Source organism: Homarus americanus, unplaced genomic scaffold (genome assembly GCF_018991925.1).
Source record: "Homarus americanus isolate GMGI-L3 unplaced genomic scaffold, GMGI_Hamer_2.0 scaffold44760, whole genome shotgun sequence".
NCBI lineage: Eukaryota > Metazoa > Arthropoda > Malacostraca > Decapoda > Nephropidae > Homarus > Homarus americanus.
This window is the reverse complement of record NW_024720668.1, coordinates 1-24,524: the sequence shown is the minus strand read 5'-3', so window position 1 is coordinate 24,524 and position 24,524 is coordinate 1. Positions and strand designations below refer to the sequence as shown.

General features: G+C 42.1%; 3 long non-coding RNA genes across 3 annotated transcripts; 2 read left to right on the top strand and 1 right to left on the bottom strand.

The window, feature by feature from the left end:
• Positions 1-1,825: 1,825 nt before the first annotated feature.
• Positions 1,826-5,533, top strand: LOC121860683. Its single transcript, XR_006087910.1, has 4 exons — positions 1,826-2,319; positions 2,459-2,603; positions 3,394-4,261; positions 5,154-5,533. It is a non-coding gene; the product is annotated as an uncharacterized LOC121860683 (long non-coding RNA).
• A 5,985-nt stretch (positions 5,534-11,518) lies between these two features.
• On the bottom strand, positions 11,519-13,057 carry LOC121860682. The gene is made up of 2 exons (XR_006087909.1): positions 11,935-13,057; positions 11,519-11,772 (listed from the first exon to the last, which is right to left on the bottom strand). It is a non-coding gene; the product is annotated as an uncharacterized LOC121860682 (long non-coding RNA).
• Positions 13,058-13,247: 190 nt separating this feature from the next.
• Positions 13,248-20,577, top strand: LOC121860681. The gene is made up of 3 exons (XR_006087908.1): positions 13,248-13,385; positions 16,035-16,148; positions 16,619-20,577. It is a non-coding gene; the product is annotated as an uncharacterized LOC121860681 (long non-coding RNA).
• The last annotated feature ends 3,947 nt before the right edge of the window (positions 20,578-24,524 follow it).

Genomic DNA, 24,524 nt, shown 5'->3' with positions numbered 1-24,524 from the left:
ACACCTCAGACACTGCCAGGTACACCTCACACACTCCCAGGTACATCTCAGTCACTCCAAGGTGCACCTCTGACACCCCCAAGTGCACATCTGACTCTCCCAGGCACATCTCTGACACTCCCAGGCACACCTCAGACACTCCCGGGTACTCCGCTGACACTCCCAGGTACACCTTTGATACTCCCAAGTATACCTCTGACACTCCCAGGTACACCTCCGACACTCCCAGGTACATTTTTTACACTCCCTGGTATACCCCTGACACCCCAGGTACACCTCTGACACTCCCAGGTACACCTGACACTCCCAGGTACACCTCTGACAGCTCCAGGTACACTTCCGACACTCCCAGGTACACCTCCGACACTCCCAGGTACACCTCCGACACTCCCTGGTACACCTCCGACACTCCCTGGTACACCTCCGATACTCCCAGGTACACCTCCGACACTCCCTGGTACTCCTCTGACACTCCCAGGTACACCTCTGACACTCCCAGGTACTCCAATGACACTCCCAGGTACTCCTCTGACACTCCCTGGTACACCCCTGACACTCCCAGGTACACCTCAGACACTCCCAGGTACACCTCAGACATTCCCAGGTGCACCGCTGACACTCCCAGGTGCACCTCACACACCAGGGGCACCACTCTACCCACACACCAGGGACACCACTCTACCCAAACACCAGGTGCACTTCTCTACCCACACACCAGGGGCACCTCTCTACCCACACACCAGGGGCACCTCTCTACCCACACACCAGGTGCACTTCTCTACCCACACACCAGGGGCACCTCTCTACCCACACACCAGGGGCACCTCTTTACCCACACACCAGGGGCACCTCTTTACTCCACACAACCAGGGGCACCCCTCTCTCACCCACACACCAGGGCGTTCCCTTACCCACACACCAGGGGCACCCTTTACCCACACACCAGGGCACCTCTCTACCCACACACCAGGACACCTCTACTCCACACACCAGGGGCAACTCCTCTCTACTCCACACCACCAGGGCACCACTCACCCACACACCAGGGACACCTTCACCCACACACCAGGGGCACCTCTCTACCCACACACCAGGGGCACCACTCTACCCACACACCAGGGACACCACTCTACCCACTTACCAGCAGCACCTCTCTACCCACACACCAGGGGCACCACTCTACCCACACACACCAGGGGCACCACTCTCTACCCACACACACCAGGGCACCCCCACCCACACACCAGGATCACCCCACCCATTGTCACACCAGGGCACCCTCTCTACCCACACACTAGGTGCACCTCTCTACCCACACACTAGGTGCACCTCTCTACCCACACACTAGGTGCACCTCTCTACCCACACACTAGGTGCACCTCTCTACCCACACACTAGGTGCACCTCTCTACCCACACACTAGGTGCACCTCTCTACCCACACACTAGGTGCACCTCTCTACCCACACACTAGGTGCACCTCTCTACCCACACACTAGGTGCACCTCTCTACCCACACACTAGGTGCACCTCTCTACCCACACACTAGGTGCACCTCTTTACCCACACACTAGGTGCACCTCTCTACCCACACACTAGGTGCACCTCTCTACCCACACACTAGGTGCACCTCTCCACCCACACACTAGGTGCACCTCTCTACCCACACACTAGGTGCACCTCTCTACCCACACACTAGGTGCACCTCTTTACCCACACACTAGGTGCACCTCTCTACCCACACACTAGGTGCACCTCTCTACCCACACACCAGGGGGACCTCTCTACCCACACACCAGGGACACCACTCTCCCCACATCGTACACTGACATATTAACTTAGAGACTTATTTTGACTCATTAATTTGGGATTTTTTCAAGGGTAGAATTCATACCAGATATAAAAGATTTATAACTCAGGTTGTAAGGTAACAAACTTGTATACATTAAAATCAAGGACGTGTTCTGTATAAATAAAATTGTACGTGAAGGATAAGGTAAAATAACGATAAGTCACTGTAATAAAAACCAGCATTGGGTCTTGAGCTTCGTCTTACACGTGTCCAGCAGGAGCAAGTGACACGGAGGACAGCACCTCCCCGACCAGCCTTAATATCAGCATCGTCTTCAGTGACTCCGTCTTCTCCCCACTGACCGGAGGAGCGGTAGTCAACAAAAGCTTGGGTGGCAACGGAGGAGCGAGGGATCCAAGCTTCACCTTGGCCGCCCTACGCCAGCCCGGCATTCACTTAGAGGAGGGCGAAGATATAGATTCCTTCATTGCAAACCTTACCATTCCTCCACCAGCTGAAGGAGGTGTGGTAAGCAATGTAGTGATTATGCATTCATTATAATGCTGCTGTTTTTATCCATTTTGATGACTATACAGTACATGGAACTCCAAGATATTCCCTTATTTACAAATAGAGAATTGTTCTGTATATACGATGCCGTTTACAGAACCTTCAGACGTGCGCGGAGAACCGTAAGATGGGGAACGAGTACGACATCTCTGCGTTTATTATCCCGCCGCCTCCTCCACCCTCGGACGAGAAGGACAACAGGTCGTTCGACATTATACGGAGCCCAAGAAGGAATCAGTAGGGTGAGTTGTTGTGAGGTTCATCTAATTTTCTACAATTAAATGCAATACTGTATTACTGTAAGTGTACTGTGGAAGTGTTTGTCTGAACTAAATGAATTTGTTTCTGTTCATAGATGTTATTGATTTACCGTACAGTGTAACATACATCATCGTGTAAGAAGATTACCGCACTGTAATAATTAGTTATGAGTTTATAATAAATACTGTACAGTTTTATACAACACAATACGGTACTTAGGAAAACAGGGAGGCCATTTAAAATCACATTTCCTGGTGGTATGTATGACTCTCAGGTTGTTTATCTCTTTAAGGAGGAGTATCACTCTAGGTGTTTTGTTATGGGTAATGTCAGACTGTTTTCAGGTTGGAGAAATGTGTTACTCAATGGGTTAAAATGGTTAAGTTTTATTGTGATTTCTCCTGTAGTAAAAGAATATTGTTAATTTATTAATTTATCATTCCACCACTTAAAAGTTTATTAGCTGCTGGGCCAGTTGGTCTGTTCTTTTTTAATTTGCTGTGAACACTAGTGTTAGGTGTTCGTACAGGAAGAAATCTATAATATTTGGGAGTGTCACTGGATAACACCCTTCTCATGTGTGTCTCAGCCAGGACTCAAACCCATGATACATTCATTACTGCCGTACCAGCAAATGTTTGTTTTTACCTAAAGTATTTGCTGTTAGTTCTTTCCTTCTGAAAGTATATCACAAACAGTGATGTAGGAGGTATTTACTTTAAGATATAATTTTTTAGTACAAAAATGAGCTAAATTGGTTTATCGTTACAGATGGTGTGCGAGGACAACAGCGACATGGAGGTCGGGGAGAAGGACCACGACATGGGCGAGGTGCACGTCAGCTCAGAGACGATGGCCAAGCGTGCCAACCTAGCGGGGAAGGTCGCATCTCTGCAGAGGCGCTTCGAAGTTCCTCCCAGGACTGCCTACGGTAGTCTGCCTACCTCAAGTGCCTCCGTAGACAATCGTCAGTTGCTACCGAGATCAAATAATTCTAATGTAGGACATGAACTGCATGCCAAATTGGCACAGGCATTAGAGGAAAATGATAAGATGTTCAAAGGTTTCGACACTCAACAAATGACGAGTGCCAAAAATACCGGCGGAAGTCGGGAGAGCGGCGACTCCAAGCATCCGTCGGTCACGGCCAGAGTACGAACCTTCAGCTCTGGGGGAAACTGGACCGCCTCTTCTCTTCAGCGCCAAAAGACCGTGCCAACCAGTAAGGCAGAGGGAAAATAGGAGGACTCTCCACCTCCCCCTCCTCCACGAACGCCCATCACACGAACCGGCACTCTGACTAACCCAAAGAAATCCAAGCCTTCTCGTCCCTCGTCAAAAATCCAGAGAAGTATATCTATGAGCACAGGTAACCTCTCCAAGTCTGCCTCTCAAGACGACATGACGAGTCACGCCAGTTACATCACCATCCTGAAGTCGAGCACCAAAGCCTCGGCCTCCAGCGAAGACGTCAGCCAAGCCAAAGCCTCCCCGGGGTCCCCCTCCAAACAAAGGGTAGCCTCCAGTAACGATTCTCTCGCGTCGTCCTCCAGTGAATTCCTCTACTGAAGAATTACTCTTAAAATTTTCAATAAATCTCTAAACATCATTAATGAACTACAGCTCAGCCAGTCTGGAGGTGAATATATTCTCTATTTTTGGGAATTGGAAAAAAAATTGATTTTATGTACTGATGTGTTTAATTCTTTATACGATCGGTAGCATGGATACAATATGAAAAAAAGACGAGGGTAGAGGGAGGTAAAGGTTTTATTATGAGAAGTTGGTAAATGTAACAGCTGAGAGGCAGAGTTATCCTGTTTAACGCTGAGAGAAATAAAGATTCAATGTGATAAAAGAAAACTTAAAAGAGAGGAAACGGTTAGATGGGATCTCTTTAGTAATCATATTGAAACTGTCTATTTACCTAGAATAATACAGAATAGGGATGTTATAAATCTTGGTTTTAATAGAATAACAAAAGTGTATTGATTATGTTTAATAAAGAATCAATAGAATGACAGAGGGAAGATTTTGAGATATAAGGTAGGAAAAGTGTACTAGTGGAAGAAGAGTTTGGAACCAGACTTGGAAGAGATTATGTGGGTCACTTTTTAAATTAAGGAGCATAAAACTTACATGTAAAATTATCTAATGAAATCGATAATGTTTTTATGATATTTAAGGACCCGGATAGAGTCGTTAGAAAAGCAATGTAGGAACGTTAGAAAATGTATTAGATAAATACTGATTGTTGTCTATAGGCAGTGTACTGTATGTGAGGGAGAGGTGAAGTTGTTGCTGATGAAAGTAAGATTATAGTAGGATATGTAGTGTCACCATGATTGATTGGTGTTTGCCACGATGGGATGATAATTGAGGTTGGTGCTGTTGATGTGGTTGGTTGAGTAAAGAAAGTTGAATATGTTAATAAGTTTGGTTGATTGAAGAAAATTGATGGTGCGTGCGTGCGTGCAATATGTATGAAGCATTATCTGTTAATTTTAGTAAATAAAATTTCTCTTCCTCAGGACAATGTGAAGGCAGGTATGCAGAACAAAGGCCTTCGTTCACCATCACCAGCGCGTAAGGAGTCCCTCGCCAGATAACTCAGAGCGGCCACCCTCGGTGCCTTCCAGACTTCGCAAGCCACAGCTCAGCCCAACTACTTCTCCTACGAATAATCTGCCAGGCACACACCGTCTGCGTCCTTCGGGCAAATTAATGGCTCCTTCCGGACCTACCGGCGTAAGGCTCCCGCGAGCAGTCCCACTTCTCCTCGAGGCAGGGCTGGATTCAGGAGTGGGCAAAGTGGGCAGCTGCCCAGGGGCCTCCACATCTTACAATATTTTATTTGGATTATTTTTGTTTTCATCCTTTAAAATTCATGTTTATCTAATCCATCACGTAAAACTATGTTCAGCAAGAAGCGTGATAGAAATTAGGCAGGCAACTCCTTGAAATTCATGAAAACCTGGTTTTCCTATGAACCGACTTGAAACCACATGAATGACTCCAGTCATGTCTCACTTTTGTGTGTGTGTTTGGAATTTGTACTCTATCAATAAATATACAGTTAATTAAAAATGTCTCAATGTTCTACTTTCCTCAGTGTAACTGCATATGGCTTCAAAATTCTCCTAAGAAATGCTCAAATTTCACAATTTTCCCGGGGGGCTTATAGCGCCCCCCCGGAACGCCCAGATGTTTAGGCTCGCTTCACTCGCCACCCCACCCTCTTGGGTAGTTATAATGAGGGGGCCCTCCACAAAGAGGCTGGCTGCCCATGGGCCTCCACAGGTCTAAATCCAGCACTGCCTCGAGAGGGTACTCGCTCCCCCCAAAAGACTCCCAGAATCACTCGTAAGGCAGCCAGCCGATGCTGACGAACCTAAGCCTCGGCTCCCCGCCAAGAATAGTCAGTCGCCGGCTCGGAGAGTTCCGGCATCGCCGCCGGCCACCGCCAACGGCATCAAAAGTCCCGTGCGAACCGCCGACAAAAATTCCACTGCTTCGAGACTGCCCGGACTGGATAATTCCAGCGTGGCTCTTAAAAACCGCCTGAACCAAGAAGTCGCCAAAACTCTCTCCCAAAAACAAGACGGTCAACGGCACGGATCCGGACGATTCCCCGGACTCTGGTAGCTTCGATCAAGATTCGTTAGAAGAAGCAGAAGTGATGCCTCCGGCGTCTAGAGATGCCTTCCGCCGTTTTACCGGAGCGGTCGGTCAGTCCCCGACGGAGATGGTAGCGACCTGTGCAGAAGCTGAGCGTTTCAGCGGCACCGCCACTCAAGACGAGGCAAAGTTCCAGGAGGCCAGAGAGGCTCTCACCAGTGAATAGAGACGGTTCGTAACGGCCTCGAAGTTATTCGTCAAGTCGGCCACAGAATCCGAAGACACGTTATTGCAGTGTCTGTCGACGTGTATGAAGCTGATGCAGCGCATGGTGGACGTGACCCAGCAGGTGGTGCGGCACACTACCACGCCTCTCCACGTGGTAGTGAAGGTGAGGGACGTGGCCACCACCTACCACTCCACCGTCCGGGCGGCGCTGGATGGACCATCCTTCCATGAACACCCTCATGACTCAGGCCACCAACCTGGCCGGCGTACTCACCTCTCGCTCAGTGTGTTCAGCCCGTGAGATCCCCGACGCTCCGACGTCGCAGAATCGTGTGCATTATCGTATTATTAAGATCGCTCTCCCAGTAAAGAGTTGCAAAAATCGCCTTTGACAGTGCAATGAATGGAAACTTACAAAAGAGTACTTAATGTATTTACACGTTTGTAGATATAGAAATAAACCCGATACGCATAATGTCAATCACCGTAGCCCGACCAGCTTCTGTAAATAACGATAGAAATCTCAGGCATTATGAACAGTCAGTCCGGAGGAGAGTGAGAGCACCGGCTCCAGAGTCGAGTGTCCGGGACGAAGCTGGGACAGTCCGAGGGTGACGTAACAGAGCTGTATATTTCAGTACATTGATATAATTGTGTATAACAATGCCTAAGTTACCCCCAGTCTCGCATTTGACTATAAATTTCCAAGTGTGTTTGTTTCTCAAATGTACTTAATATAGCAGCTTTTTCAGTTACTTTTTTTTTATTATTCCAAGTTTATTGGCACTACTTGCAATTGTTCTCCAGATTTTTTATTTGTTGTACAATATAATTGCAACTTATGGTTTGCTTCCACTTTCCATTAATTTGTTCTTTGTCTTGTACAGTTTGAGGCCCTCTACCCCTCTCGGTGTATATAACTTCTATACAGCAACAAAACTTGTCACATGTCAGCCCCAGTTAGGAGTTGTAATTCAGTTTATCTGCTGTATTTTCTGCTAAATAGTGTCATAGTATATCCCGTCTGTATCCCCTTGTGCATGTAGATAACTAAGGGTACCGGGGTATACACTGTAGGGAGATATATCTACTGTAGCTGTGAGGACTATTAGTGAAGGGTTAAACAATCAACGGTTTCTTGTATAGGAATGTTGTAATATAATGTGAATGACAGTACAGTAATGGAGGTTGGGAGTACGTTACTGTAGTGGTAGTACTGTAATAAGTACAGTAGTAATTATGGTGACGAGTACTAGCAGTGGTGGAGGGTGTAGTAGTACAGCTATACTTAAGGTAACAAGTTATGTAAATCTACCACCCAAGACGAGTGAGCTCAGTGGCCAATGGAGTTCCTAAACATATGAAGTAGGAGTGGACTTACTTATCGTCGGGTGTATCTACAGATCCCCGAACTGTGGACCACTAAATCAAAGGAACTTAAGAACCTTAATAAACAATGCGGCGATGCTCAACCCCAGCCACCTCCTTATCATGGGGGACTTTAACTATGGCGACATCGACTGGAGAAACGAGTCAACCCCGAATGACTTGAATAATCCTGCTACTCTTTTTGTAGAAACTCTGAGAGATAATTTTCTGTTCCAACATGTGAGAGACCCGACACATTACAGAGGGGAGCAAACACCCAAGCCACTTGACCTCATCATAACAAACGAGGAGGGCATGGTGGCCAAACCGGAACACCTTGCCCCAGTTGGCACCAGTCACCATAGTGATGTCATTCAGATTTAACTGTTACCTAGCTCAAGATAAGGCCAGGCCAAGGTGCAAATATTACAAGGGAAATTACAATGGGATGAGGGAAGAGATGAGGGGTATCAACTGGCCTGACTTATTAAGGTACAAGAACGCAGACACTACGCTGAATATCATAACTAGTAAAATGACCCATTTGATCGATAAATATATACCCAAGACCAAACCCAGTGCTTCTAGGAATACGAGGGGATCCCTACACATGAACCATGCGGCGGTCGAGAAAATTAAGAAGAAAACCCAGAAATTCAAGACGTGGGTTGGGTCAAACGATGAGCAAGACAGGAGGATGTATGCAAGAGCCAGAAACCAAGCAAAGATAGAGTGTAGGAGGGCTGAAAAGGAGTTCCAAAGGCTGGTTGCACGCGAGGTCAAGTCAAACCCAAAGGCGTTTTACCGCTATGCAAAGTCGAAATTGAAAACGCGAGTAGGAGTATCAGACCTGAGGCTTGAAGATGGTAGTTACGCAGATTCTGACCAGGATAAAGCTGAGGCATTGAACAGCTTCTTTTTCTCAGTGTTCACAAGAGAGGATGCAACTAACCTTCCTGCGTTTGAGGACAGACGGTTCGACACAGCACTGACCCACATTGTGTTCACAGAAGAGGGTATTAGAAATAAACTGTCCAGGCTAAAGGTCCATAAGAGTCCTGGACCTGACATGGTGCATCCTAGAGTGCTAAGGGAGCTGTGCAACGAGCTTGCAGAGCCCCTGAAGATTCTGTTTTGTAAATGCCTGGATGAACAAATGGTCCCCAGTGAATGGAAAGTGGCTTATGTGAGTCCTATCTTCAAGAAGTGCGATAGGCACTCCACGAACAACTATAGACCGGTGAGCCTGACCAGCATAATATGTAAAGTACTTGAGAGTATTATCAGAGATGCAGCGATGGAACATCTACTACGAAACAACCTTGTAAAAGATTGCCAACACGGTTTTATGCCGGGGCGCTCTTGCTTGACACAATTGCTCAAGGTATTGGATATTTGGACCCATATTCTAGAACGGGGTGGTAATATCGACAATATTTACCTAGATTTTGCCAAGGCTTTCGACAGTGTACCCCACGAAAGGCTGAAAATCAAACTGAAAGGGTACGGAATTCGGGGAAATGTCCTAGCGTGGATAGAAGACTTTCTACATGACCGCAAGCAATGTGTGGTGATTAATGGCACGAAATCGTCATCTGTACCTGTAACAAGTGGGGTACCGCAGGGTAGTGTATTGGGCCCGCTGTTGTTTGTTTGTTTCATAAATGATATGCCTGACGTTGTACACTCCTCCATACAAATGTTTGCCGATGACGCCGAGTTATTTCGGGAAATTAAGAACCAAGCGGACTGTGAAGAGCTGCAGAAGGACCTCTGTGGGCTCCAGGAATGGTCGAAGGAATGGCTGCTGAGATTCAATGTCACGAAGTGTAAGAGGATGCACCTGGGGCGTACCAACGGTAAGGAGGCGTACCATATGTCCCAACGGGATGAAGAAAATGTACTAGTTGAGACTGTGTGTGAGAAGGACCTAGGTGTGTATGTTGACAATGAGCTGAAGTTCTCGGGCCATTGTGAGAAGAAGGTAAATCAGGCAAATAAATTATTGGGTCTTATAAGAAGGTCGTTCAGATATCTAGACGGTCCGTCCCTCGTGACGATCTTCAGGAGTGAAGTGCTTCCCCATCTGGAGTACTGTCACCCCATCTGGTCCCCGAGATATGCTAGGGACTGTCAGTTGGTTGAAAATGTTCAAAGGAGGGCCACCAAGCTGGTGCCTGCACTTCGGCATCTCAGCTACCCTGCGAGATTGGAGCGCCTGAACTTGCCTAGCTTATACTACAGACGGGCAAGGGGGGACCTAGTTGAGGTTTATAAGCATCTCAGGGGGCACTACTCAGTTGAGTGTCCTTACTTGGAGCTGGCGGACGCTCGCCCCACAAGGGGTCACAGCTCAAGATTGAAGAAGCCGCAAGTCCGGAAAACCGTGAGGGCAAACTTTTTCGGAGTGAGGGTTGTAAACTCTTGGAACAATCTACCAGAAAGTGTTGTGACGGCACCGAGTGTGAGCTCTTTCAAGAGAAGACTTGACCAACACTGGAGCGGGTTCAGGTACATTCAGGAGCCGGTGCATGCCCAGTATTTGCCAACAGTGCGTGACAGAGACGTGACCGATCGCCCGGGCGGCTAGCGAGCCGACCTTTTGGTGAAGAATATAAAGGAAAAGAGTCGTGACCGATCGCCCAAGCGGCTAACAAGCCGATCAGTGGCGAAGAGGATAAAAGTAAACGCTGCTGCCTACAGATTCAGGGTAGGAGCTACCAGTACAAGGGCCTCGAGGTTGTGAAGGAGAAGCTACTTCGAGTGGTTGGGGGAAATGTAGGCGTTAGTATTGTGCTGGAGACATTCCTCAGTAGCCAGACCAGGAGAACTACTGACCTCACCCAGAACATGTACCGTGTTGAGCTAGGTTATACAAGCATTATATAAACTCAATTTTCCTCGTTTATCCTCCCATTTCGGGTCATTGTGGTAGCAGGAATCTGGCCTCAAATACAGAATTGTTCTTCCCTCGGGTATTCACCAAGTGGGTCTTCCACCATAATTACTGGCCACTGAACTACCACCTTTCTATTTATACCGATTATGAATTGGCAAGGGAAAAATGGAATTAAAATGGACGATAAAGCACAAGGGGTTCAAAGACAAGAATTGATGGAGCATTTACATTAACAAGTATAGAGTCGGTTGTATCATGACCACACAGCATCTTATATGTATTCAACAGTAAATTCGGCCACCTAAACTGCCAGGTTTCAAGGAGGTATGGGACCAGGTGGACTCCTGTGCAGGTTTGAGAAAGTGGCTGTGGACACCAGGTGCAGTAAGGATACACGCCTACTATCCTCACTGGTAAGGTATATTAATTTCTATATTGCTTCCCTGGCAGATAATCAATGATCAGTTAAAAAAACCTTTGCTCTAGGCTCGAGATTCCATTCGTACATTCATTCAGGTGGGAAGCTTCAGATGGATGAAAGTTTAGAGTTCACACATTGCTCGATTGAAGTTACCAAGTAAATGTATTGTGCTAGATGGTCTGGTGGCGTGTTGAAGCCGAATTAAGGCTCATCTAGCAAGAACAATAGTAGTTTCCGATCTTATGTGAACCTAAATTTTTTAAGCTGCTAAATTGTATACAAGTTAGAGAAATGTCGAGTCTAGTCTTAAATTGGTCTAAAACTCCCCAGAACACCGTTATTAAAGGAACTAAAAAACGGAATTTTAAAATTTAAAATCAAGTTTATTGTAGAAATATGTCGATCATATCTACAGTTAAATAAATACAGCAGTTCCCGCTCCTATAATTCTTCCCCACTCTAGCCGGGTTCGTCCTTAACTGCCCACATAACGAAGGTAGGTAGGTCACTGTGCCGTGGGTGAAGCTGGATTGGTCCACTTTCAACTAGAACGAAACTCAAAATCATCCCCTCACTAAACCATTTCCAGTAGTTATTCCACGTAGTTCTCGGATATCTGGAACAAGCAAGTAATCAGAGATTAAATATAGAAGTATACTTTGTATCAAACTCAATCACACAGAAATAATTCACTAAATACATTAATATATAACCAAGTTATATCAAATATAAATAGTTAATCAACAAAACTCATTTTTAACCAACAAGAAAATTGTACTCAAGAAAAATAACACCAGCATTTGAAGAATGAAGAGATGTATATCCATGGATCCAGTAGTATTACTTCCTTTGAGGTTATGATCAGTACTGACCTCCCGTCACAGCTTTCAGAGTATTTAAGGACGGCAGTGGTGGGGGGGGGGGGGTGATACATGTGAATTAGGCGGGAAAATCTTAACTGGGCTAACCACCTCTTAACTGGGCTAACCACCTCATCACAAGTGTTTAAGACATTTCATTTCTCGATAATTGTTCCATAAAACTTCACTATGTCGTGATTATTTATCGCCTTTCTATTGCTAGTTTAATATTTTTCTATTTATAACTTGTTAATTTTTCACTATAGAGATTAATGAATGTGGTTTACCGGGAGTTAAACGGGCGTAACAACCATTAGCGGCTTTACTGTGGTGGTGTCTGTTTCTGGCCGCCCATAGAAAGTCGTAGAATTCGTCATGCTATATTTATCAAAACTTCAAAAACCAGATCACAATTGACTTTGATGTGAAAGATTATGAATAAAAGAAATACAGCGCATATTAAAGTTGGAAGTTTCTCTACATTTGTCACTTCCACATAAATACACATCTGAATCTGTAGATAATGGTCACTCATAATAAGCTTATTTAAAAATGAAAAGTCTTTAAGCTTGGTAATAAAATAAACTAATTCAATAAATGTCTGGCTGGGTTCCTTCTATACATTCCTAAATCTACTATAGAATTCATTGGCCTCTTTAACAGTGTAAGCAACTGCCTATAGCCATTCAAGCAAACCATAGAGTCTCAGAAGCCTTATTGGACAACATCGTGACAAGTATTGCTAACAATAAAAATGGTTCAACGTCACACTGATTCTAAATAATAAAAGTTTCACCCTTTAAGTAAACCAGCAGTACTTAAGTATTCCAGGCAGTATATAAGTACCACCAACATATAGGCTTTACTAACGTACAGTATTGTTAATGAATGTGGTGAGAATACTTCAAAGTTTGTATATATATATAAAATAGATCTATAATTTGCTTTAGTTCCTCCAAGAAGTACAAGTTTCTGTAGTGCCCCAAGAACGAAGGCACATTTTCTTTCTTGTTAAATTACTGAAATATTTATGTTTTTCAGTTATTTCACACTAAAAATCATTTTATTTTCACAGACTCTATTATATGCTAACATAGTTTTATGTAAATGGTAATAAATGATAATTCAAATAGCTGTTTTATATATTCAACGTAAAAAGGTAATAAGATACGGAATGATATGGAGGTGAGCGCCATCTATGAGTTAACAGCACTACTAAACCTTCATCACGGGGTACAGGGGGAGAGTTTCTCGTCTGGTGGTTCTTGGATCCATCACCAGCTGGAGCCACAAGACAGAGGAAGAAGGTGGAGGACGGACTAAGTGTACCACGATCTGACAGCCCCGAAAATATCGGCCTGAGGCATCGGTAAGACATTTATTCATAATATTATACCAGATATTTAACATTAATAATACTAAGAAGTTATTGGAGAGTTATTATGGTTAGACAGAGTGTATTTAATGGTTAATTTAGTTAATTGTGCTGGGTCGTCTAGTGAAGTACTGTATTGGTATATTGTTGCCACTATATAACATCAAAGTTGAAAGTATGTTTTTCCGGTGGTTTTTGATGTAATGAACGAATTTGACCTTCATTTGTGGCGCAAATCAATAGTTTTGAGATAAGCCCCTGGTGAATTAATATAAGTGGACAACCATGGAGTTGTTGATCAATGTGTTGTTCCGATGGTTTAGGAAAATATTCGTCCATTGGCTGTCCTCGGGTTTTGTATGAGAATGTTTTTTTTTTTAGATTTTTCAGTGTTTTACTCAAATGTGCCCTTTTCTTTTGTAAAGTAACGTTTTGCCAAAAAATAACATTTTCAATTTTAACAAACTGCTAATTTTGCCAATAAAATAGAGGTCAAATTTGAATAAAACACCAAAGTACACCAAAAACTAATTCTCATACCAAAGAACCTACCTAACCTAACCTACGAGGAGGAGACGAGTTAGGAGTATAACCTCGGGTAAACATGGCGGGAACCTGCGGACAGCCAATGGACCAATATTAACCCACTTTTCTTCAATGACGTTTCCCTCACAAATGACTTAAATATAGCAGGGAGATTAGGTAATTTTAAGTAATTTCTGAGGAAAACGTCGTAGAAGAAACGTGTTTTAACATTGTCTAAACTATTGGAAAAACACATTGCTCAACAAAAAGTCAATGGTTGTCCACTTGTAAAAATTTACCACCCTGCCCCTCAGAAACTAGAGCTATAAGAATCGAGGTAAAAAGTGTCCAAAACGCACCAAAACCCATCGGAAAAAGTTTTGGATTTAACCTAACCTAACCTAACCAAACCTAAGCTAACGTGGGTGTGTACCGCCATGAACAGACATACATAATGAACTGTTAAATATCTCGCTTGAACGTATTTTGTTCCAGAAATGTTATTGAAGAAAAGTGTCTTAGAATTGTCAAACTTACCGATTGCAATTATAAAATCCCCGAGATTCGTTTAGCGACAAGTGAAATGGCAAAAATAGGTTTTCCCTAGTGTATTATGTTTTTCGAGCAATTCTAACCTTCATTTCTGGTATAAATGAGCCGTTATGGAGATATGACCTCAGTTACCGGGACGAGTTTGATTTTGTTCATTTTTTCCAGATGATGATGTTATTATAGTATTTTAAGAGGCGACATTTGCTAGAAGCTAATACTATACTGTATAATCTGATGTAATATAACCAACCAAAGCGACTTACCTAACCTTACCTAACTTCCTAGCCGGGGCGTGGAATTGCCATATTAAACAAAGTACTTATTTTGATATGTTGTACCATAAGCAGCACATGAGGCGTCACTCATCATTATGATATGTTCAAATATTCTTCTAGCTATCCATTACAAGTGATTTAAGATCATATAAAAAATGAATAAAAAAGTGTTTTTAATTAAAATAAAAAGTTGTCGCCTCTTTTAAAATATTATAATAAGAACACCTATGGAAAATATGAACCAAATCGGAAAAACTCTTGCTGGTGGTAGTGGTGTTCTGAGAAAAAAAGAAAAAACCTAACCTAACCTTTCCTATCCCTTAACACTTCAAATAATATATTAAGGTTACTTTATTTAACTGATGATAAATTAAAAAGTTATTTCATTAATGTTTTGTCAGTGAGTCATTAGCATTTATAGGTCACTAGGGAAGCTGGAATACGTTTAAGAAACTAATTTGCAATCCCAATAGATTTGAACTGTCCTCTGATTGGTCACAGCAGATTATGTGAAATTCAAACGAAAGGAATTTAAGTATTAAATTGCGCAAAAGTTTTTGCCCGCTAGTGCAATAAGAATCCGTCAATATTGTCGTAACTTCGTCTTATTTTGGTCACGTCCACAAAATGTAACCGCGATGCGTCGCGTAAGAAACCGGGTGTGCCGATTCATTTTTTGTGCATCCGTCACAAAAGGTTAGATAGGGTTTTCAATTTTGTTTAACCTCTCATGTTGAAAGTGTAATTCAGTTTGGAAGAATGATTGTTGTTGTTGTTGTTTCTAGCGTTAAAGGAAATAAAGGTCACACGTTTCTATTAGAAAAAGCAAAACAAAATAAAAACACGGAAAATTGTAGTTTCGGCGAAGCGCCGAGGTCACACTCATTCTAAACACATCAAAAACTATTGGAAAAACCTAATTTCAACCTAACCGATTTGAGAAATCAGTTTCTCTATGTGGTATTAAACAAACAAGTGCCTTTGTTATATGTGTACGAAGTTGTTATTTGACCAAATAAACCGTCGGCTATTTGACCGGGACCTGCGAGGATCGTACGCATACGATTTTAATGGGATTGTAGTCGGGATGATTGTGGGCATTAAACAAGTCATTACACTGTGGTATTATTTAATTGTAGAAGTTTCTGTGGGCAAAAGTATTGTTTTATTTTAGATCTCGGTCAAATAATCAGTGGATATTGTGCCGAGTACCGGTCAAATAACCCCTGCCTATAATATAATAGTTTTACACTGTTGTGTATTATAGTATAGCTATTGGTTACATTTCCAGGAAGCTTCAAGGACCAACAACACACCTCCATGGCAAGTTGAGACTCGACCGTACAGACCCGTCCGATCTCGTCTACGACTCCGTTAACTGAGAAACGCCGCCGACCCGCGGAAGGTGAGACCGACTTCGTCACTTCACGTCGCGTAGTCGGGTGTACAAGTCGAGTGCATTAGAGTACTTGTATTTAAGTGCACTTGTACAGTAATCCTAAAAAAGTGGGCATTAACTTAAATGTTTGTGTCTAAAGTCACGTCCCATTGGCGTCGGTGGTACGCGACACCTCAAAACTGTGGCCCAGATTCACGTTTTCCATCCCATACCCAATTTTGAATGTGTGTTTATTTTGTTTTTCTTTAAAGTACAGTACAGTATAATATATTAATAACTTTTAGCTTCGTTTTTAAAGCCTAATTTCATTGTTATTAATTATGATACTCTACAAATACTGTGCTACTTTTTCTACTTGTATGATTCAGTTGAGCTAATTAAACTTTTATTTGCATAATGTTGAAGAAGACTACAGTACATAGTTCAAATTTTTACATATCAACAGTGCAGTACTTTATCTTAAGTAATATTTTCAGGCACTTTCTCCATCAATGCCTAAAGTGGACCTGAACCTTTGGACCTGATGTGAACTAGAATGAAGTTGGCTGGACTTCAAGTACTCTGTGGTATTGTATTTAATATTGTTGTAGTACTTTGAATGTTAGGAAAGTTCTACAGGCATTCCCCAGTTTATAAGAGTATTATGCATTAAAAACCTATATTAAATCGAATCAATATTCCTATAGACGCGCATTACAAAAGCCCAGATACTTTTCTACAATGAAAAAAAGTTCCCCCCAAATTATGTACAGTCCCCCAAAAACTATCGATAGATTTTCTTGCGGTAAAATTTGAAACTCTAGATGAAATACATTGATGTGATCCCCATTGCGTCAGCATAAGTTGTTACGCCCGCTCACTGTATCGGCAATGGCTATAGACGGCGGGTAGCGAGGGAGTCATCCTCGTGTGACATACAACCGTACAGTATATGCTTTACTATAACAAGAAATTCATTAAGCTATATTAATGTATGTATCGTGCTGGGTAGAAACAAGGCCTCAACCGAGGACTACAATAGTATCAAAATATACGTTAAATGGAAGAGTTTTGGAACGTCGCAATCGAGTAGGACCTCGAGGCGGACATTTCACCACCGTGTCGTAGTAACGGTTTCATTCGTACCGAGTTGCAGAATATAGTCGTCGACGACACGTCTGATTTATGAGAGGTGACCAAGGAAATATTACTTGATATTAGAGTGAACAGCTACAGCAATATACAATATATCGGTCTAGTTGGGATCTGCCAAATATTATTGATACGTAAATGGTATCGGTTTAATGTCACAATAAGAATTTAAATCGGCGCGTCGCTGGTCGTTTTGTGGCTGGCGGCTGAGCCATCGCGATACAGCGGGTTCGCCTCCCCATTGCGTCTTTCCGATAATTCCTCGGTTCGTTTGACGTAAGATCCCATTAATGACCAGCACGGCATCGGCGTCCATTTACGACACGCAATCTCAATTCGCGTAACGTGCGATCGGAAGCCTCGGAGGATTCGCATCTTTCAAAAACATATGTATACTCATTCGTGCTCAAAGGTGTAGACGTAGAGTTAGCAACAGTTCTGAAACAGGTCGTGTAACATTGGTCGAATAGCCTCGAATCACGTCGACCCCGTGGCTAAAGATATTATTTTGGGGTGACCATACACGTCGATTATAAGCCAATACAGGAGCTTCTCGACAGACAGACGAGTCGAGTTCCCGAGGCTTGTTCGCGAGTCCAACTTAACTCTTGTAGATAATGATATACAGTGGAGCTATACTGTATATACCCAGCACATTACGGTACAGTCGGTCCCCGACTTATGACGGGGTTAGGGACCGGGTCGCGAGTCGAAAATAATACCGTACATAGAAAATCTAAAACGAGTGTCTCTCTCTCTTCTTGGCACCGCGAGAACTCTCACTCTTCCGCTTGCCAGCTATTTTAAAGGGAATTACCCAAAAAAATTTTGTCGGTACACAGCGCAATCACTAATGTCGGGACTCGAAAATAGGTAATTTGACAAAATTTTGGTACGACCGAGGCAGTCGTAGGTCGTAAGTCGAGGAGTAGCTGTATTTAACTAATGATAACAGAAAAAGTTATTTCTTTAATGTTTTGTTTTTGTGTTTTAATGTTTTGTCTGTGAGTCGGTTCTCGTCTTCAACGTTTAGGTCACGAAGGAGGCTTAAATATATCTAGAAAAAAAGTTCTTGCTCCTGCGTAAATATCACAATAGATTTGCACTGTCCTCTGTTTGGTCACAGCAGATTATGTGAAATTCGAGCGAGAGAAATTTAAATAATAAATCCCGCAAAATTGTGGGTTTCTCCCGGAAGCACGATAAGAATCCGTCAACATCGTCGCAGTTTCGTTCTACGTCGGTCACATCCACGAAGTGTAAACACTATTGGACTGTACGAAACCGGGTATGCCGATTAAATTTTTGCTCGTCCATCGCAAGAAGTTAGGTAGTTTAGTTTAGGTTAGGTTAGGTAGGGTTTTCAATGTTTTTTTTTAACCCGTCATGTTGAAAGTAACTTTTTTTGGAAGATTCATTGTTTTTGATAGTGTAAAGAAATTAAAATCATATTTATTTATTAGAAAAAATCCAAATAAAAACTGGTAAAATTATCATTTTGGCCGTGCATCTATTTTCCAAAAGTCATAATCGTTCAAAATATCCATAAAAAGCGTTGGAAAAAGATATTTTCAACCTAACGTAACCTATTTGAGTAATCAGTTTCTCCATGTGGTGTTAAACTAATAAGTAATGTTTATTTTTAATACAAAGTTGTTATTTGACCCGGATTCTGGGCCAAATAACCGTCGGCTATTTGACCGGGACCTGCGGGGATCGTATGGGATCTTAATGGGATTGTAGTCGGGATGGTTGGGGGCATTAAACAAGTCATTACATTATGGTATTATTTAATTGTATAATTTCTGTTGACAAAAGGATTTAGTTGTGGTACTTTGAATGTTAGGAAAGTTGTACAGGCATTCCCCAGTTTGTAAGAGTACTGTGTCTTATAAAAACCTATGGTAAATCGAATCAATATTCCTATAGACTCACATTATAAAAGCCAAGATACTTTTCTTCAATGAAAAAAGTTCCCCCTCAATTATGTAGTCTCCAAAAAGTATTGATAGATTTTCTAGCGGTAAAATTTGAAACGCTGGGTGAAAGACTTTGATGTGATCTCCAGTGCATCAGCATAAATTGGTACAGGTACATCCGGTCACTATATGAGCAACAGCCATAGACGGCGGGTAGCGAGAGAGGGAGTCATCCTCGCGTGACATACGACCGTACAGTATATGCTTTACTATAACAAGAAATCCATTAAGCTATATTAATGTATGTATCGTGCTGGGTAGAAGCAAGGCATTTGTAAAGAAGCCCCTGACTGAGGATTACAATAACATGGAAATATACTTTAAATGGAAGAGTTTCGGATCACAACCGAGACGGACCTCGAGGCGAACATTTCACCGTGTCGTAGTGACGGTTTCATTCGTACCGAGTTGCAGAATATAGTCGTCGACGACACGTATGATTTATGAGAGGTGACCAAGGAAATAGTAGTTGATATTAGAGTGAACAGCTACAGCAATATACAGTATATCGGTCTAATTGGGATCTGCCAAATATTATTGATTCGTAAATAGTGTCGGTTTAACGTCACAATAAGAATTTAAATCGGCGCGTCGCCGGTCGTTTCGTGGCGGCTGACCCATCGCGATACCGCGGGTTCGCTCGCCCCGTTGCGTCTTTCCGATAATTCCTCGGTTCGTTTGACGTAAGATCCCATTAATGACCGGCACGGCGTCGGCGTCCATTTACGACACGCAATCTCAATTCGCTTGACGTGCGATCGGAAGCCTCGGAGGATTCGTATCTCTCAAAAACATACGTATGCTCATTCGTGCTCAGAGGTGTAGACGTAGAGTTAGCAACAGTTCTGAAACGGATCGTGTAACATTGGTCGAATAGCCTCGAAGCACGTCGACCCTGTGGCTAAAGATATTATTTTGGGGTGACCGTACTCGTCGATTATAAGCCAATACCGTATAGGAGCTCTTCGACCGACAGACGAGTCGAGCTCCCGAGGCTCGTTCGCGAGTCCGACTTAACTCTTGTAGATAATGATATACAGTAGAGCTATACCGTATATAGCCAGTACATTACGGTACAGTCGGTCTCCGGCTTACGACGGGGTCAGGGACCGGCGACCGGGTCGCAAGTCGAAAATGGGAAAATAATACTGTACATAGATGGGCGTCTCATTTTCTTCTCGGCACCACGAAACTCTCACTCTTACGCTTGCCGGCCATTTTAAAGGGAATTACAAATGAAAATGTTGTCGGTACACAGCGCAATCACTAATGTCTGCATTCAAAAATACGTAATTTGACAACATTTTGGTACGACCGAGGCGGTCGTATGTCGATTGATTGATTGATACGTTTATTGAGATACAAAAAAAACATTAATACATCTCAAAGGGATGAAGTGACATAAGTCATCCTCACCCCAGTCCAAACATCCACTCTATTTGCATGGGGACATTATTTATATGGGCATTTCTATATACATTAAGCAATGGGCATTCCAGTATATAATGTGGCAGGGTATGGGATCTGGATGTTCTACAAACTCTACATTCTTTATCCTGTTCACTTCTCTCAGCTCCAAGTTCCCAATAATATTTATATCCTAATCTTAACCTCATATACACTGAATCTTTCCACCTACTCCTATCTTTCCCATATGTAAATTTTGTGTTCATGAGAACATGATGGTAATGTTTCATTGTTTCACTTTTCTCGTATATTTCATTCCTTTTGAAATTATCTTCTATTGATTGTATTTTCCGTAATTTGCTCCTTAATTGCTTCAAGGTTTTAGTACATATTATGTCGATCTCGGCCTTTTCCGTGGCTCTTTTTGCTATTATATCTACTGCTTCATTAAGACCAATCCCCACATGTGAAGGGACCCATACAAATTGAACATTATGGCCATTTTTCCTTATTGTATTTACTAATTTTCTACATGAACCAATAATGTGTCCAAAGACTGGACTCCCACTGTTCAAAGAATCCAAAGCTGCCCTACTATCAACAAAAAAATATGCATCTTTATACCTCTTTACAACATTTTCCAATCCTACTAACATTGCATATAACTCAGCTTGTGTTGATGAAATAAAACTTCTCAACCGAAGTCCAATTTTGATGTCATTATTTCCTTGTTCTGTGTACTGTCTTATAAGGATCCCGCACCCTGCCCTGCCACTTGACATAACTGAACCGTCACAAAAAACATGCAATGTGTTTATTTTAGGCAAATTACTAATCTTATTCCCATATAAAGCCCTTATAACTGTCCTGGTTCATGTAATGATTTCTTCATTGTGAGAGGCACTATGTCTAACTCTACTTCTCGTTCTTCCCAGGGTGGATTCTTACAACTCTTCTGAACAGCTGTACACCAGTCTGCCAGATTACATTTTTTAATAATATTTATTAATCCATTCATGTATCCTCTCTTGCCTTGCCTGCAGAAGGTCCTTTTATCTTTTAAACCATCATTTATATCTTGTACAAATTTACTCCCACTGTTCCCTCTCATTAATCGAACTGCTGCAACTGTATTAATTTCATTGACCCTCTGTGAAATGCTCTGTAACCCTAGTTCCATTTTCATTATCTCAATCATTGCATTCTTTTGACACCCTAAAATAATTCTCATTGCTTCATTTTGCATGATCTCAAGCTTCCGTAGCCTTCCTTCACCAGTACAAGAGAGGACAGGTGCTGCATAGTCTATAAGTGATCTGATGGTAGAAATACACATCATTCTCAGTATGGGTACCCCAGCACCTTTACCACAACATGCTAGAGCCTTCAAGGGCAGTAATCTTGCTCTACATTGAGTGAGGACATGATATATTTCTGCCTCTTTACTTTCACTAGTAAAGCCAATATACATTCCTCAATATTTATACTTTGACACTTTCTCAACAATTTTTCCATTTAGAAAAACGGATTCAGTTCCTCTTCCTTTACATTCACACTTGGTTTTTTCTTCATTGATAACTAAGCCCATCTTTTGAGAAAGAACACTAAAATCATTTAATGCAATCTGCAAATTTTTTACAGAGTTTCCTTGAAATAAGATGTCATCTGCATAAATGATGGTTACAACTCCTTTGGGATATTTGTGTGAGGCTATCTTGTTCATTAACACATTAAATAACATTGGACTCAATACTCCCCCTTGGGGAGTGCCTAGTTCAAGTGCTCTTTCCTCAGACAAACATCCCTGATACCATACACAGATTCTCCTTCCATGCAAGTAGTCACCTATCCAGTGTAACAACTTTCCTGATACCCCTAGAGCAGCCAGTTCATTCATAACTACTTCACTGTGAGCTTTATCAAATGCTCCTTGTAAATCCACAAAAACTCTACATCTGTCTGCATCATTTGATAAACATTTTATAACACAGTCTGAAGTACATTTCCCTTCCAAAAAACCAAATAAATTACAAGATAGATTTTCCCCCACAATATATACAAGCCTATTTAATAATACTCTCTCCATCATCTTGGAAAAACAAGATGTTAAAGACACTGGCCTGTATCCACCAGTTGCCTTAGGGAAAGGAATAACTATCGCTTTCTTGCATTCTGTTGGTAATCTACCCTCTGCATAGCTCATGTTGAATAAATCTAATAATGGACTATTTTCCATACCAACTAAGCAGTTCAAAATTTCATGTCACACCATCTTCGCCTGGTGCTGTAGATTTTCCTTTTTTAACAGCATTTAATAACTCATCTTGAGTAATATCTACACATGTTACATCACAAATATTTAGAGCTGATGAAATAAATCTTTTTCTTTCATTTTGCCACTCATCTAATGCTTCTATTGTCCTGTTAGGCAGGGAGGCAACACTAGCAGCTTTAGCCCATTTGTCAACCAGTTTATTAGCTTCTTCCTCTGGATGAGGATGGCTAATAAAATTACTCCTTTTTCCTCTAATTTTGTTAATATCCTGCCATATTTCTTTGAGATTTTTACTCTCCCCAATGTGCTGTGCAAAATCTTGCCAATATTTCTCCCTTGCCTCCTTCCTAGCCTGCCCACATATTTTGGCTATATCCATGAAGATTTCCCTATCTTCTTCTCTTCTACCATTCTTTACCCAATCTTTATGTGCTGCCCTTAACATTTGTGTCCATCCCTTCAACATTTTGTCATTGGTATAGCAGTGTTTCCTAGCCCCATGTCTCTTATCATTTATTTTTTTCTGTGTTGACATAGTTAAATATCTTTCTATCTCCCCAACTAAGTCATTATAAAAGCTATCCATACAGACTGGTGTATAATTTCTGTACCATTTCTCTATATTTTGGGTAAACACTTCTGTGTCATCCTTGTTTAGTTTCAATTTCTTCCTCCTATATCTCACCTGTCTCTTCCCTAATGGTAATTGAACATACACAACAAAATGGTCACTGACTAGCTCCCTTATTATCTCACATTCTCCCTGGACTCCCTGACTGCTTATCATGCAAGCATAGTCTAACCTTCCTCCTTTAATATGAGTCACTTCCTTATTTCCTAACAAGTAAGCATCTGGGTGATCTTGTAAAAATTGCCAAAATTTTATACCATTACTATTAATTCTCCCCATTGTTTCGAGTCTTGGATGTCGAGCATTAAAATCTCCTACAGCCAAAGTTGAGTCCAAAAACATGCAATCTGGTAAGAAGTTGAGGTCAAAACAGCCTCCAGAAATATACAAATTTGCTATGTTCAATTCTCCTTCCTTCAAATATAACTTTATACAGACACTTTCTATTCCTTGTACTCTACTCGGGCTTCCAACTAGTTCTGCTGGTATGGAATTCTTAATGTATGTTGAGACCCCTCTTATACCTTCACCCGAATAGAGATGAAATCCCTTATATCCAGACAGTTTAAGCAGGTCGCCTTTCCTGTCCCCAGTCTCTTGAAGGGTAATTATATCAATATTATTTTTAAGGGTAAAGTAATGTACATCTGTCACTCTATTTTGTAGACCATTAACATTCCAGGACATTATCTTAAGGCTAGCTAGATCCAGGATTAATATTTACACATTTTATATCCTTTCCAATCAGATTCTTTAAGAAGGCCCAATCCTCCTGCACAGATTCCCATTTCCTCAAAAGGTTTTCTTTATCAGCATCTTTACACTTTACCAACACATTTTTAAAACTTTCAGTTGTTGCTCCCTGCACTACACAATCCTTTATTTTCCTCTCCTTCCCTTTAATACTTATTTTAAGCACTGAATTTTTCAAAAGCTTGAGCTCTTCACTTCCTCTTTCC